This window comes from Cervus elaphus, chromosome 19, assembly GCF_910594005.1.
Source record: "Cervus elaphus chromosome 19, mCerEla1.1, whole genome shotgun sequence".
Lineage (NCBI taxonomy): Eukaryota > Metazoa > Chordata > Mammalia > Artiodactyla > Cervidae > Cervus > Cervus elaphus.
This window is the reverse complement of record NC_057833.1, coordinates 4065740-4078748: the sequence shown is the minus strand read 5'-3', so window position 1 is coordinate 4078748 and position 13009 is coordinate 4065740. Positions and strand designations below refer to the sequence as shown.

Here is a 13009-nt window from a genome sequence, read left to right as displayed (position 1 = left end):
GTAAAGCAAGACTCTCTCCATTCCTTTGTTAACAAAAAGACTGCAGACCTCGGGATGCCTTAGGCAAACAAGTGTCTGGCTTGCTTTGAATACCATGCGGGTATTTGTTTTTGCTTTTCTTAACCCCACCCCCACCCCCCCGTCATTGCTTTCTCTTGATGGCAAACAGTGCTGCTTTTCTATTTACAGTTGTAATAAGATTTTTTTTTTTTAATTGTCATTCGGTTTTAAAACAAAATTTAGGAGATGTAGACTCCTATCTAGAGGGAGGAGTCAAAAGCACCACCCCGAGTTGGGGAATGGGAATACCTGAAGAGCAGTCACTACTTGAGACTGGGCCACAGTCACTGGGGCCATGCCCAGATCTCGCGATGTTTCTCGCGATGTTTGGGCCGTTCCACACGGGAACCAGGGGCAGTTTCTCGCGAGAGCCTGTCCTGCGGGCTCTGGGAGGCTCCTCGCGCTGGTGTATGTGGTGCGCTGGTGAACATGAACACTGGGGAGTCGTCGAGGCTGTCACAGCGGTGGATCCTGAGGTACCAAAGCCCCATCGTGAACCCTGTTGTGGGCTCTTCTAAGCCCATTGCTTCTTTTAGGTTTGCTGGGGCCTAGGCAATCTCAGAGCCCAAAATTGGGCCTAGTTGGTACTGTGGCCTGGCCTGTTGGCCTAACAGTAGCAATAGGAGCGGCAGCAGCTGCAGTCTTCATTCAGAATACAAGCCTGGGAGTGGGCACTTGTGTAACACTTGGAAATGAGTTGTCTGAGGAGACACATGTGCTAACAAAGCCAGAGACTTGACTGGAAGGAGGTGCTGGCGCAGAGAGCAGCTGGGTAAGGAAACCAGGAGAACTGCTCAGCCAGGACTTGCAGTCCCAGCGTTTATGGTAATGGGGCTGGTCCTCGGGGTTGTCTCTGGCCTATCACCTCGTTTGGGTCCATATTCAGTCTGACTTGGGTCCTTCCTAGAGGTGCTGGCAGCTCTCAGCCAGGATGGATTCCAGTGTGAGGGTTTCTGAGGGGTTGGCGGGATGTAATATGGACTGGCGTCTCCTCCTTTGTTTTGGCCCCTCCCTAGTTAGTTTTCCATGGCAGCACCCTGTTCCTTATTAGAACCTTCTTTTGTGACAAGACTTGTGTAAGTGGTTATTATTGTGCTGGTCAAGGTGTGCTGTTTGAGTTAACGGTCCCCTAACACAACAAAAAAATCACAGACCAGGTGACTTACAAGCAGCAGATATTTATTTCTCATAGTTCTGGGGTCTGGAAGTGTAAGACGAAGGTGCTAGAAAGGTGGTGTGAGAACTGTCTTCCAAGTTGCAGACTTCTCTTTGTATCTTTACTTAGTGGGAGGGGCAGGGTAGCTCTCTTGGGCCTCAGTTATAAGGGCATTAATTTCAACCATGAGAACTCAGCATTCATGACCTACTCACCCCCCAAAGGCCCCACTTGCTAATACTATCACATGGGGCACTAGGATTTGAATGTATGTATTTGGGGGAGATATAAATATTTAGACCGGATTAGAACCACATACGAGTTTTGACAAAGCGAGTTTCTGGGCTCCACCCTCCAAAGATTAGAAATGGTCTCCATTGGGGTCTGAGTAGCTGTACTCTTTTTAAGGAAAAAAAAAAATCTTCAAAGACTATTTTAATAGGTTTCCCAGGTGGCGCTAGTGGTAAAGAATCTGCCTGCCAGTGCAGGAAAGACAGAAAACAAGGATTTGATCCCTGGGTTGGGAACATTCCTTAGAGAAGGAAATGGCAACCCACTCCAGTATTGCCTGGAAAATTCCCTGGACAGAGGAGCCTTGTGGGCCACAGTCCATGGGATTGCAAAGAGTCGGACATGACTGAGCACACACACACAAAGACTATTTTAAAGTAAGCCAGAGTAAGAACAGCTGCTGGGAACTTTGGAGAATCCTTTTGAAACTGGACATTTAGGGGCAACATGGGTCTTGTTTGGTTTGATCTGCTGTCTCCATCCCAGAAATGTCGTTTATATTCACTGTTAATCCAGTCAAAATGAACATAAAGATATGCAAGGTTGGTCACAGAGGAAAAAGGACAAAAGCTTTATTATAGATGATAAAACACATTTTGAAAATACTGCTTCCTAATTAGTGTTCTCACAATAAATTTACAAGGATAGTTATAAATGCAAGAAGATATTAATGTTAACTTGTGATGTCTTTAATGTGTGCTTTTAAAAAAAGTGTACATTAAAGCTTGGAGTGTTTGAAAACCTTTTTTCAAAAGCCAGTGCCCCTCTTGTTATTATTTTCTTGGTGATATAAAATATTAACTTAATATTTTGAAACTGAACACCTAAGGGTGTTTAGCTTCAAACTTCAGGTGTTCATCTGCTCAAGATTTTAGCTAGTGTTTGAAGATGAGTGTAGTCCCCGAGAGAGCAGAGTTACTACATTTTCAAAATGCAGTCTTTGTCAAATTCATTTGAAAAGTCATATATTTATATTTTGGTGCCTTTCTGCTGCTTTTGGCATTTACAAAATAAGGTACCTCACTCTTCACTAGTCAACGGTAAGATCAGTGTAGTTTAGGAGGTTGCTAAAGGAGATCAGTCCTGGGTGTTCATTGGAAGGGCTGATGCTGAAGCTGAAGCTCCAATACTTTGGCCACCTGATGGGAAGAGTTGACTCATTGGAAAAGACCCTGATTCTGGGAGGGATTGGGGACAGGAGGAGAAGGGGACGACAGAGGATGAGATGGCTGGATGGCATCACTGACTCGATGGACAAGAGTTTGAGTAAACTCTGGGAGTTGGTGATGGACAGCGAGGCCTGGTGTGCTGCGGTTCATGGGGTCACAAAGAGTCGGACACGACTGAATGACTGAACTGACTGACTGACTGAATCTTCCATAATTCCTCCCCATGAAATTATACTTGTACCTTTGGTCTTCCTTCTGTATCATGAAAGTGTTGACATTTTTAATCTAAACTACTTGTAGCATAAATGAATGTTAATGAAGGGGCTTTGAGTTCGTATGTAAGAGCTGTTTAAAAATGATTAAAGAAGACAATTTAGGTGATAGAAACAAACTACTTAACACTTCACAAAGCAAGAGTCTACTTTTGCAGACAGAACTGCAAAATAGGGTGGAAGATAGGAACCTTTATAGAATAAAGACTAAAAAGCAAGACAGAGAAAAGTAGAAACTCTCTGATTGGCAGGTACCACCTATTCTACCCAGCTTCAGATGAAAAGGCCCAGAGTGGGAATTGGCTGGCTGGATATATTGCATTTCTGGTCGACTGGAGCATTTATAGGGACACAAAAGTTATCTGAGTTTCCATTTGCTGATGTGGCTCACCATCCAGGAGTGTCTCCATAATGGACCTAGAAAGTTACTTCAACACAACTAAAGGTGAAATGGCAACAAAAGAAGAAACCCAGGCAAAGGATTGAATGAACTTTCTGAAACTCTTAAAGGCGCCTTGTTTGTTAGGGGGATTCCCATAAGGGCAGTGGTTCTAGACCAGGAACAAATGATTTATTAAAGAGGGACACCAGATGAAGAGAATGTGCCCACCGCTGTTAGCTCCACTTCCCACCCTGGTCGTATTTCTTTATTTGAAATTCATTTATTCAACAAATATTTAAGCACCTATATGTGGACATGAGTTTGCGCAAACTCTGGGAGACAGGGAAGAACAAGGAGGCCTGGTGAGCTGGAGTCCACGGGGTTGCAGAGAGTCAGACACAACTTAGCAACGGAACAGCAACAACACACGTGTGCCACATCCGGGCACTGAAGTAACAGACATGGACATGGAGACCGCCCTCGGAGGCCCAAGTCAGGTTAGAAGGCAAGACCTGTGCCCCTGGCTGGAGAGTTCTTAGAACAATGAGGCTGACATACAGCTCCGGAAGGACTAAAATTCTACTGGGGATAGTAACAAGCAAAGAGACTTTAGGCTGGGAAGGTAGAAGTGCTTCAGTGGGTGTCAGAGAAATTCTTCTCCTGGCATGCTCTACTGTGTCTGGACTGCCTCTGACCCAGGAGGCAAGACCCCGGCTCAGGTTTTGTTTCCTTTGCTTGCCCTCCTGATCACCACTGCTCCTCACACCATCCCCTGGCCCACTTTGGCTTAGCTCCACTAAACTACCATCTGCACCTGTGTGTGTGCGTGTGCTAGTCACTCAGTCACGTCCGACTCTGCGACCCCACGAACTGTAGCCCACCAGTCTCCTCTGTCCATGGAATTGTCCCGGCAAGAATACTGGAGTGGGTTGCCATTTCCTCTTCCAGGGGATCTTCCCGACCCAGGGCTCGAACCCAGGTCTCCTGTATTGCAGGCAGATTCTTTACTGTCTGAGCCACCAGGGAAACCTGGGTCTCTGCACTATCTGGACCTCAATTCCAGGAGCCCATAACCTTGGTGTGGTCCTCAAAATTTATATCTGTGTTAGAAGCCATTGGCATGGAAATGTTATTTAATAATCCAGAATCATAGCTGGAAGATCACTTTTTCACTCTTTTATTCCACATTGAAAAAAAAAATTTCACCTAAAATTTTTTCTTTAAGAATTAAAAATAAGATAATTTATAACCTAGATCAACTGTATTCTTGATGCAATCATGTCTTATACCATGATACATTAAAAACACAGGGACATTGAAACTAGCAAATAATATGACTGTAAAGTATTAAGAATATTCCTACTACAGAGGTACCAGTAAGATGTATTATATGTTACCATCTTTTCAAGTTGTAAAGAAAGTACTTGAACTCTGCATCATTTGAAGTGTGATGGCATATACACAGGACACTTGATTCCAGAGAAGAATCATGCGTTGGCACCTGCTAACGAGCCAGGTCGTGATGCTTGTGTTTGTGTATGTGTGTTTAATAGACTTATATTCCAGTTTTGCTTTTTGACAGATAGGCATTTAAATGCATATCTTAACTATATATATTTTTTAACAAAATGTTTATTTGCTACTCACCAAAGACAATATCCTTTGAAACCTAGCACAGAAAATGACAGTTTAGAGAGGCTGAGTGAGGTCTGATACATTCTGCCTTTAACTTATCAGTCTGTGTGTGTGTGTTCAATCAGTATTGATGACTTTATGGCAAGGTTTGTGGACAGAGAAAAACAAGGAGAAGGTCAGGTAAACCAAACTGCTGCTGCTGCTAAGTCGCTTCAGTCATGTCCAACTCTGTGAGACCCCATAGACGGCAGCCCACCGGGCTCCCCTGTCCCTGGGATTCTCCAGGCAAAAACACTGGAGTGTGTTGCCGTTTCCTTCTCCAGTGCATAAAGTGAAAAGTGAAAGTGAAGTTGCTCAGTCGTGTCCCACTCTTAGTGACCCCATGGACTGCATCCTACCAGGCTCCTCCGTCCATGGGGTTTTCCAGGCAAGAGTACTGGAGTGGGTCACCACTGCCTTCTCCATAAACCAAACTATTATCTGTCAAGTTATCTTTTTCTTTTCTTAAAAAAATTAACATTAGAGATTAGAGCCCCAAGAAATGATTTTTTCCCTTTCTACTTAAAAGCACTATTGCCTCGTTGATGTTTAATGCTTAAAATGACCACAGGGGATACCTTTGTTTGCATCCATGTGAGCTGCCTTCATTTAAGTGCACTGTTATAGCCCTGGAGGCAATTCATTTACTTGGTTGCTTTTGGTCAGAATGGTTCCTGGGCACTTTAGAGGGATATTGATCATTCAGCCACTAAACTATTTGCAGAAAGGCAGATGAAACCACTTCATGTTTTTCATAAAAATCCTTTCAATGATAGATGAAAGAGTTTTATTTACACCTGTCAATGCTGCCTTTTATGTCTATGTTTTACTTTCTGCAGAGTTTATCTTCACTCCATTATATATTTAAATAAAGCATAGGTCACTGTGATGATAGTAGAACTCATGAGGCAATGTGGGACTCCCATGGGACAATTTTGGTTGCTTTTTTAGGAGGTCATTAGAGCCATTTCCAAATAGTTCAGCTCCCCCTTCTTCCCAACTCACCGTAGGATTGCACTTCCCTGTTACGGGAGATGGGAGTGGTCAGGAGACTTGCTGTGATGCAGAGATGGGTGTGGAAGTTGTGTGTGTCACTTCTAGACAGAAGGTTTAAGAGCTAGCCTATCCCGTTACACATCTCTTGCTGCACTGGCATCATAACCAGTCTCGATCCAGAACTGGCTTTCCTTTCACCCTGAGCCTCAGAGGACATGAAGAGTAGAACCAAGCTCCTGCTGACCTTTGATAGACACGTGGCATCATTATAAACCCAGGCTGCTTTAAACTACTAAGATTTGGGGGCTGCTTGTCATGGGAGCATAACCTATGCTCTCCTATTTCATCTCTTTTTTTTTAAGTCTCAAGGAGAAACTAGCTTGTAAGTGCCAATTGAAAGGGAATTTTGTTTCAGAGTCACAAAATTCAGGGTCACAATAACCAAATGAGATCATTAGCTCTTATCTAAATGGAGCAAATTAATTAAAGTTCTGCATTTATATAATGAGCCAGTTGCTTCTCCCTCTCAGAAATAGTTTCATTCTTAAATAGAAGGAGAAATCATGGAAGCTTTTGGACCACAGACTGTCATTGCCACTTTTATTTTGAAAATTTTTTCCTTTCTATTTCCTTTTCCATTTTATTACTAAAGAACACATGTCCCTGAGTAAGTCACTTCATTTTTCTAAACCTTGGTTTCCCTGCTATTGGAGGAGACTCACTGGTTCTCCCTGCAGCATCTCACAGCAGTCACATTCTGTGCTTAATGCACAGTTCACAGAAATCAGTAGGAAAGTTAAGTGGAAAGTAGAACTCAAATCTTTTAGCTCTTCTTCTAGTTTCTGAGAAGTGTTATTAAAGCTTGAAGTAATTCTGTGAGACTGTATCCTCCCTGAGAGAGAGGCCTAAAGTGAAAGAAGAGGACTTTCAAAGAAATGAAAATGTTAGAAAATTTGGGATTTTTTAATAATGTTTTTATTTTGTCTGATTCTCAGTATATGTTTGATTGAAGTATAATCTATAATACATCTGGGAAAAAATGTAGATGTTTAATCTATATCTTCATAAGTGAAGAGCTCTGAATTTTCACAAAGTACACATACTTTTTAAGTTGAAGTATGGCTCAGTGGTAAAGAATCCACTTGCCAATGCAGGAGACACAGGTGACATGGGTTTGATCTCTGAGATGGGAAGATCCCCTGGAGGAGGGCATGGCAACCCACTCCAGTATTCCATAGGATTGAACAGACTCTGACATGACTGAAGCAGCTGAGCTCAAAGCTCAAAAAAAAGAAGTTAATTTGCAATGTTAGTTTCAAGTATATGGCAAATTAATTCAGTTATACATATATATTTGTTGTTGTTGTTTAGTCACTAAGTCATGTCAGACTCTTTTGTGACCCCATGAACTGTGGCCTGCCTGGCTTCACTGTCCATGGCATTTCCCAGACAAGAATCCTGGAGGGGGTTGCCATTTACTACTTCAGGAGATCTTCCCAACCGCTGAGAGATCGGACACCTGTGTCTCCTGCATTGGCAGGAGAGATTCTTTTACCACTGAGTCACCAGGAAAGCTTATACACACACACACACACACACGTACACACACGTATATATTATATATCATATATATAATCTTTAAGATTATAATCTTATATAATAATCCGATTCCCTGGTAGCTCAGCTGGTAAAGAATCTGCCTGCAATGCAGAAAACCCTGGTTCGATTCCTGGGTTGGGAAGATCCCCTGGAGAAGGGATAGGCTACCCACTCCAGTATTCATGGGCTTCCCGATCTTAAAGAATCTGCCTGCAATGGGGGAGACATGGGTTCTCTTCCTGGGTTGGGAAGATCCCCTAGAGAAGGGCGTGGCAACCCACTCCAGTATTCTTACCTGGAGAATCCTCATGAACAGAGGAGCTTGGCAGGCTACAGTGCAAAGGTCACAAAGAGTCGGACATGACAGAGCGATTACGCACAGCACATACATACAATCTTTTTCAGATCTTATCCATTATAGGTTGTTACACGATAGTGCGTAGAGTTCCCGGTGCTGTACAGGAGGTCCTTGTTGCGCATCTGTTTTATTTATAGTAGCGTGTGTATGTTAACCTTAAACTCCTAATTTATCCCTCATCTCCATCTTTCCCCTTTAGTAACCATAAGGGTTTTTTTGAAATCGGTTTCTACTTTGTAAATCAGTTCCTTTGCATCATTTTTTTTAGGTTGCATATATAAGTGGTATCATGGGATCCTTGTCTGTGTGTGTCTGATGTACCTCCTGGAGTATGATGATCTCTCGCTCCTTCTATGTTGCTGCACGTGGCATGGCTGCATTCTTTTTTATGGCTGGGCAGTACTCCATTGTATATATGTATCAGACCTTCTGTATCTAATCATCTCCCTATGGACATTTAGGTTGCTTCCATGTCTTTGTGATTATAAACAGTGCCGCTGTAAATATAGGGATGCATGTATCTTTTCAAATTAGAGTTTTCATCCTTTCCAGATATATGCCAAAGAGTGGGATTGCTGGATTATATTATATTTTTAGTTTCTTAAAGAACCTCCATTGCTATTCTTCACGAAGTCAACACACTCTTATAATCAGCTCCCCAGAGATCCTCCCTGTCCCTCCCATGACACAGGGCTCCACCCTCCTGACTTTGACTAGGCTCACTTCTAGGAGCAGAGATGAGTCTCGAGGCTTTTTAACGTCACTGAGGAGCACCACAGGTACGATTTGCACTCCGCCTCTTGAGTTTAACGGTAGGCTCACTCGTGTTTTTGCGTGTAGTTGCATCCGTTCGTTCTCATTGCTCTGTGATTTTCTGTTGTGTGCATTCACCACAGTCTATCCATTCCACTATGATGGACACTTGGGATGTTTCCAGGCCTGGGCTAGTATTAATAGTGAATATTTTAATGGTTCAGCAGGTAGACATCCTTAGGCCTAAGTTAGAGGATCTAGCTCTGTTGCAGAAGTGTTTTGGAGCATCTCACTGTGGATGGAGGGGAGTAAGCCGTTTGAAGTCCCAGGTAGGAGAAGGGAGAGAAGGAGGGAGGAAGAGGGTGGAGGTTCTGTGGAGCTAGAGGACTGAGTGCTGCTGAGTTCTGCTGTTCCCAGCCAGAATTCCACATCCCTTTAGTTTAATCCTTTGAACCCTGAGGCAGTAACATCATGTGGAATTCCCTAAAAAGCATTTTCTGAAGCAGCATTGTTGTGTCAAAGCAGGAAGTCAGCAAAAAATGATAGATGCTTAGAAGGAAAATGTTTTGTCTAGACTTGCTATTCAAAACTGAAGGAATCCTGTAAACACAGTATGTCAAATACCAAATAAAATGCATTAAAATTCATAAGGGAGAGGGAGAATGTGAGCAATTGCTAATCACCTGATTCCCTTTTTGGTGGATCTTGAAACTTACAGTTTCCCCCATCCCACCCTCAATCCAATTTGGGGTGTGTAATCATAGTAAAAATGGTAAGAGATCCTTAAGTATGACTTTTTCTTTATTTTCTCCATAAAACCATGAAATTATAAGAGAATAAATAAAAGGCAGCATGCCAATAAGCTTGTCAGTTCAAATGTCATACTTGTTTTCATTCCTGAAACTTGGGGCTTTTCTTGACCTCCTGGAATGCAAACACCTCCTGCCATCAAATGCGTTCCATTTCACCCTGAATTGCCAGCTCCTCTCTTTGGTCATGTTTTCTTCATGCATATGTTTTGGCAAATTGACCCACTAGCTATTGGTCCAAAGAAAGCAATAGTTTAGTTAAATTGATGTAGCTTATTGAGTACTTTGTGTACCTTCTCTCTAATCCTTCCTGTAATTTTGAGCATTATGATCTCTGTTTTGCAGAGGAGAAAACTGAGGCTCAGTGAGATTAAGACTTGTGGCTTAAAAGGTACAAGGTCAATATTTGGACATGAATCTGTTCTTGACCTCCATCTTTCCACTGGAGGTATGTCTGTGCTGAGACTTATATTCTGAACCCAAAGTTGCAGAGATTTAACAAATTGCCTGTGGTAATCTTAGAACACTCATTTTTATCTGAAGGCTATTTTGTCCCCCACAGGACATTTAGCAATGTCTAGAGACAAACAGGGAGGGGAATACTACTAGAATCTAGTGGGTGGAGGCCATGAATACTGCTAAACATCTTTCAATATGTAGGACAGCCCGACCACAAAGAATTCAGTTGAGTTCAGTCGCTCAGATGTGTCTGACTCTTTGCGACCCCATGGACTGCAGCACGCCAGGCCTCCCCATCCATCACCAACTCTCGGAGTTTACTCAGAATTCATGTCCATTGACTCAGTGATGCCATCCAACCATCTCATCCTCTGGCATCCCCTTCACCTGCCACCTTCAGTCTTTCCCAGCATCAGGGTCTTTTCAAATGGGTCAGTTCTTCACATCAAGTGGCCAAAGTATTGGAGTTTCAGCTTCAGCTTCAGTCCTTCCATTGAATATTCAGAACTGATTTCCTTTAGGATGGACTGGTTAGATCTTCTTGCAGTCCAAGGGACTCTCAAGAGTCTTCTCCAACACCACAGTTCAAAAGCATCAATTCTTCAGCGCTCAGCTTTCTTTATAGTCTAACTCTCACATCCATACATGACTACTGGAAAAACCATAGCTTTGACTAGATAGACCTTTGCATTACCTTGGCAAAGTAATGTCTCTGCTTTTTAATATGCTATCTAGGTTGGTCATAACTTTTCTTCCAAGGAGCACGTGTCTTTTAATTTCATGACTGCAGTCACCATCTGCAGTGATTTTGGAGCCCGAATTATCTGGCCCCAAATATACCTGCCATCCAGGTTTTTGTGCATCATAATGTGTTTATTAAGCTTGAAAGGAAGAAAGAAATGACAACCCACTCCAGTTTTCTTGCCTGGGAAATTCCATGGACAGAGGAGCCTGGCAGGCTACAGTCAGTGAGGTCGCAAAGAGTCAGACACGACTAAGCAGCTGAACACACAAGCTTAAAAGAGTGATAAATTGCATTTGAAGGGAGCAAAGAGGGATAGTTGAAAGTATCAATACATTAAGAGTCAGAATATCTGTGTTCTGGTCCCAGGTCCTCTGTTAAGTAGCCTCATAACTTTGTGAAAATAGACTCTCTAAACCTCAGTTACCCTGTGAGTAAATGGTGATAATAGTAGCTGTCTCATCAATTTATCTATTAATCCATCAGATTTTTATTTATTACCCACTATGTCTCTTGCCTGGAAGATCCCATGGACAGAGGAGCGTGGTGGGCTGCAGTCCATGGGGTCCCTAAGAGTCGGGCACGGCTGAGCGACTTCACTTTCACTTTTCATTTTCATGCATTGGAGAAGGAAATAGCAACCCACTCCAGTGTTCTTGCCTGGAGAATCCCAGGGACAGGAGAGCCTGGTGGGCTGCCGTCTGTGGGGTTGCACAGAGTCGGACACAACTGAAGCGGCTCAGCAGCAGCAGTGGCAGCGTGTCTCAGACACCGTGTTAGACACTGACTATGTAGCAGGGAGGGCTGCCCTGGTGGCTCAGCGGTAAAGAATCTGCCTGCAACGCAGGAGATGTGGGTTTGATCTCTGGGTTGGAAAGCTCCCCTGAAGGAGGGCATGGCAGGAATATCCCAGTATTCTTGCCTGGAGTAATCTCATGGACAGAGGAGTCTGGCGGGCTAGAGTCCATGGGGTTGCAAAGAGTTGCACAAAACTGAAATGGCTGAGCATGCAAGCGTGCATCAGGGAATAAAATGGGCACCGTCCCTACCTTCACACAACTTAGTGGGAAACAGAGATAAGAACTATGAGATAATCTGGTAACCTAGAGATGGGATACATAATCTAATCCTAGGCAGTGAGAGAAGTGAGACGTAAACCAATAACTAGAGAACAAGAAGGTAGGCAGGCAAAAGGTAAGGGAAGAAAGTAGAGAGTTGTGTTTGCAAAAGCCCAGAAGTGAGAAAATACATGGGGTAATAAAACACCTGAGAAATGTCCAGTATGACTGAGTATAGCGTTCAAAGGGAAGAAAGAGGCGTGCCTGGCGAGGGAATTCCTGCCCAGTTCTTGGAAGATTTCATGGGCCGGGGTAAGGAATAGAAATTTCAGTCTGGGGCAGAGAGGGCAAAAATGAAAGGTTTTAAAAGCAAGGGGGTGACATAGTTAGACTTGAGTTTTAGGAAGATCATTCAGATTGCAGGAGGAAAATGGATTCTAATTATGCTAGGGACTAGGAGACCAGGTGGAGCTTGCTGCTGCTGTCCCAGAACAGATCATGGTGGCCTCAGCTGGGGTAGAGGCAACAGGATTGACAGATGTGAATGTATTTAAGAAAAGATCAACCAATTCCTGCTACTGAGGGCTTGATGAGATATTCCTGTCCAGAGCACCAAAGTTCGCAGAATGAGGCATGACTGTCACTGCTGTCTAGAATCCGGAAGTATTGATTGGATTCTATGAGGAACTGTATCTTTGTCTCATTAATGTGGAGCCTTTGTGGTATGTGACTGGCAGGGCGTAGGTCATATGTCTGCACTCATACTGCAAGGGATTTTGGGAAAGCATGTATCTGGCTTCTCCCTGGGGAGAATGCCCTAAACTGAGGAAGGATGTTTAAGAAAGACAAATACTCACTACAGTACCAATGAAATGTGATTTGTTAGAACCTATTTAAAAGTAAATCTGAAAATATCTTTCAAATTAAAAACATTCTTCCTCTTACAAACCCCACTTCTCAGAATCTATTCCATAGAAATAAAATTACCCATACACAGAGAATATACTCATAGAGATATTATAGGAGCAAAAATTCTGGATATTCTTAGTGGCAAAAATTTTGTAACAAAGTGAGTTAGAGCTAAACCAATTGGGACTGGGATTCTATGAAAGGCTGAGAGATGTGCTAGGACACCTCAAATAGTAACCTGTCATATTTCACAAAAATCTGATTCATAGCATCTTCCGGGGAAATGAGAGGAGGAGGGTTTTGTTTTTTTTCCCTGACTGAC

General features: G+C 43.0%; 1 long non-coding RNA gene across 4 annotated transcripts in view; it reads left to right on the top strand.

The window, feature by feature from the left end:
* Positions 1-443: 443 nt before the first annotated feature.
* Positions 444-13009, top strand: part of LOC122676129 — an 81706-nt gene continuing 69140 nt past the window's right edge. For 3 of the 4 annotated variants that reach the window (XR_006335436.1, XR_006335435.1, XR_006335434.1), the window contains exon 1: positions 500-536. This is a non-coding gene — a long non-coding RNA (uncharacterized LOC122676129). Of the gene's footprint in view, positions 537-13009 lie in introns of all 4 variants that reach the window. The other variant, XR_006335437.1, reaches the window with a different exon arrangement.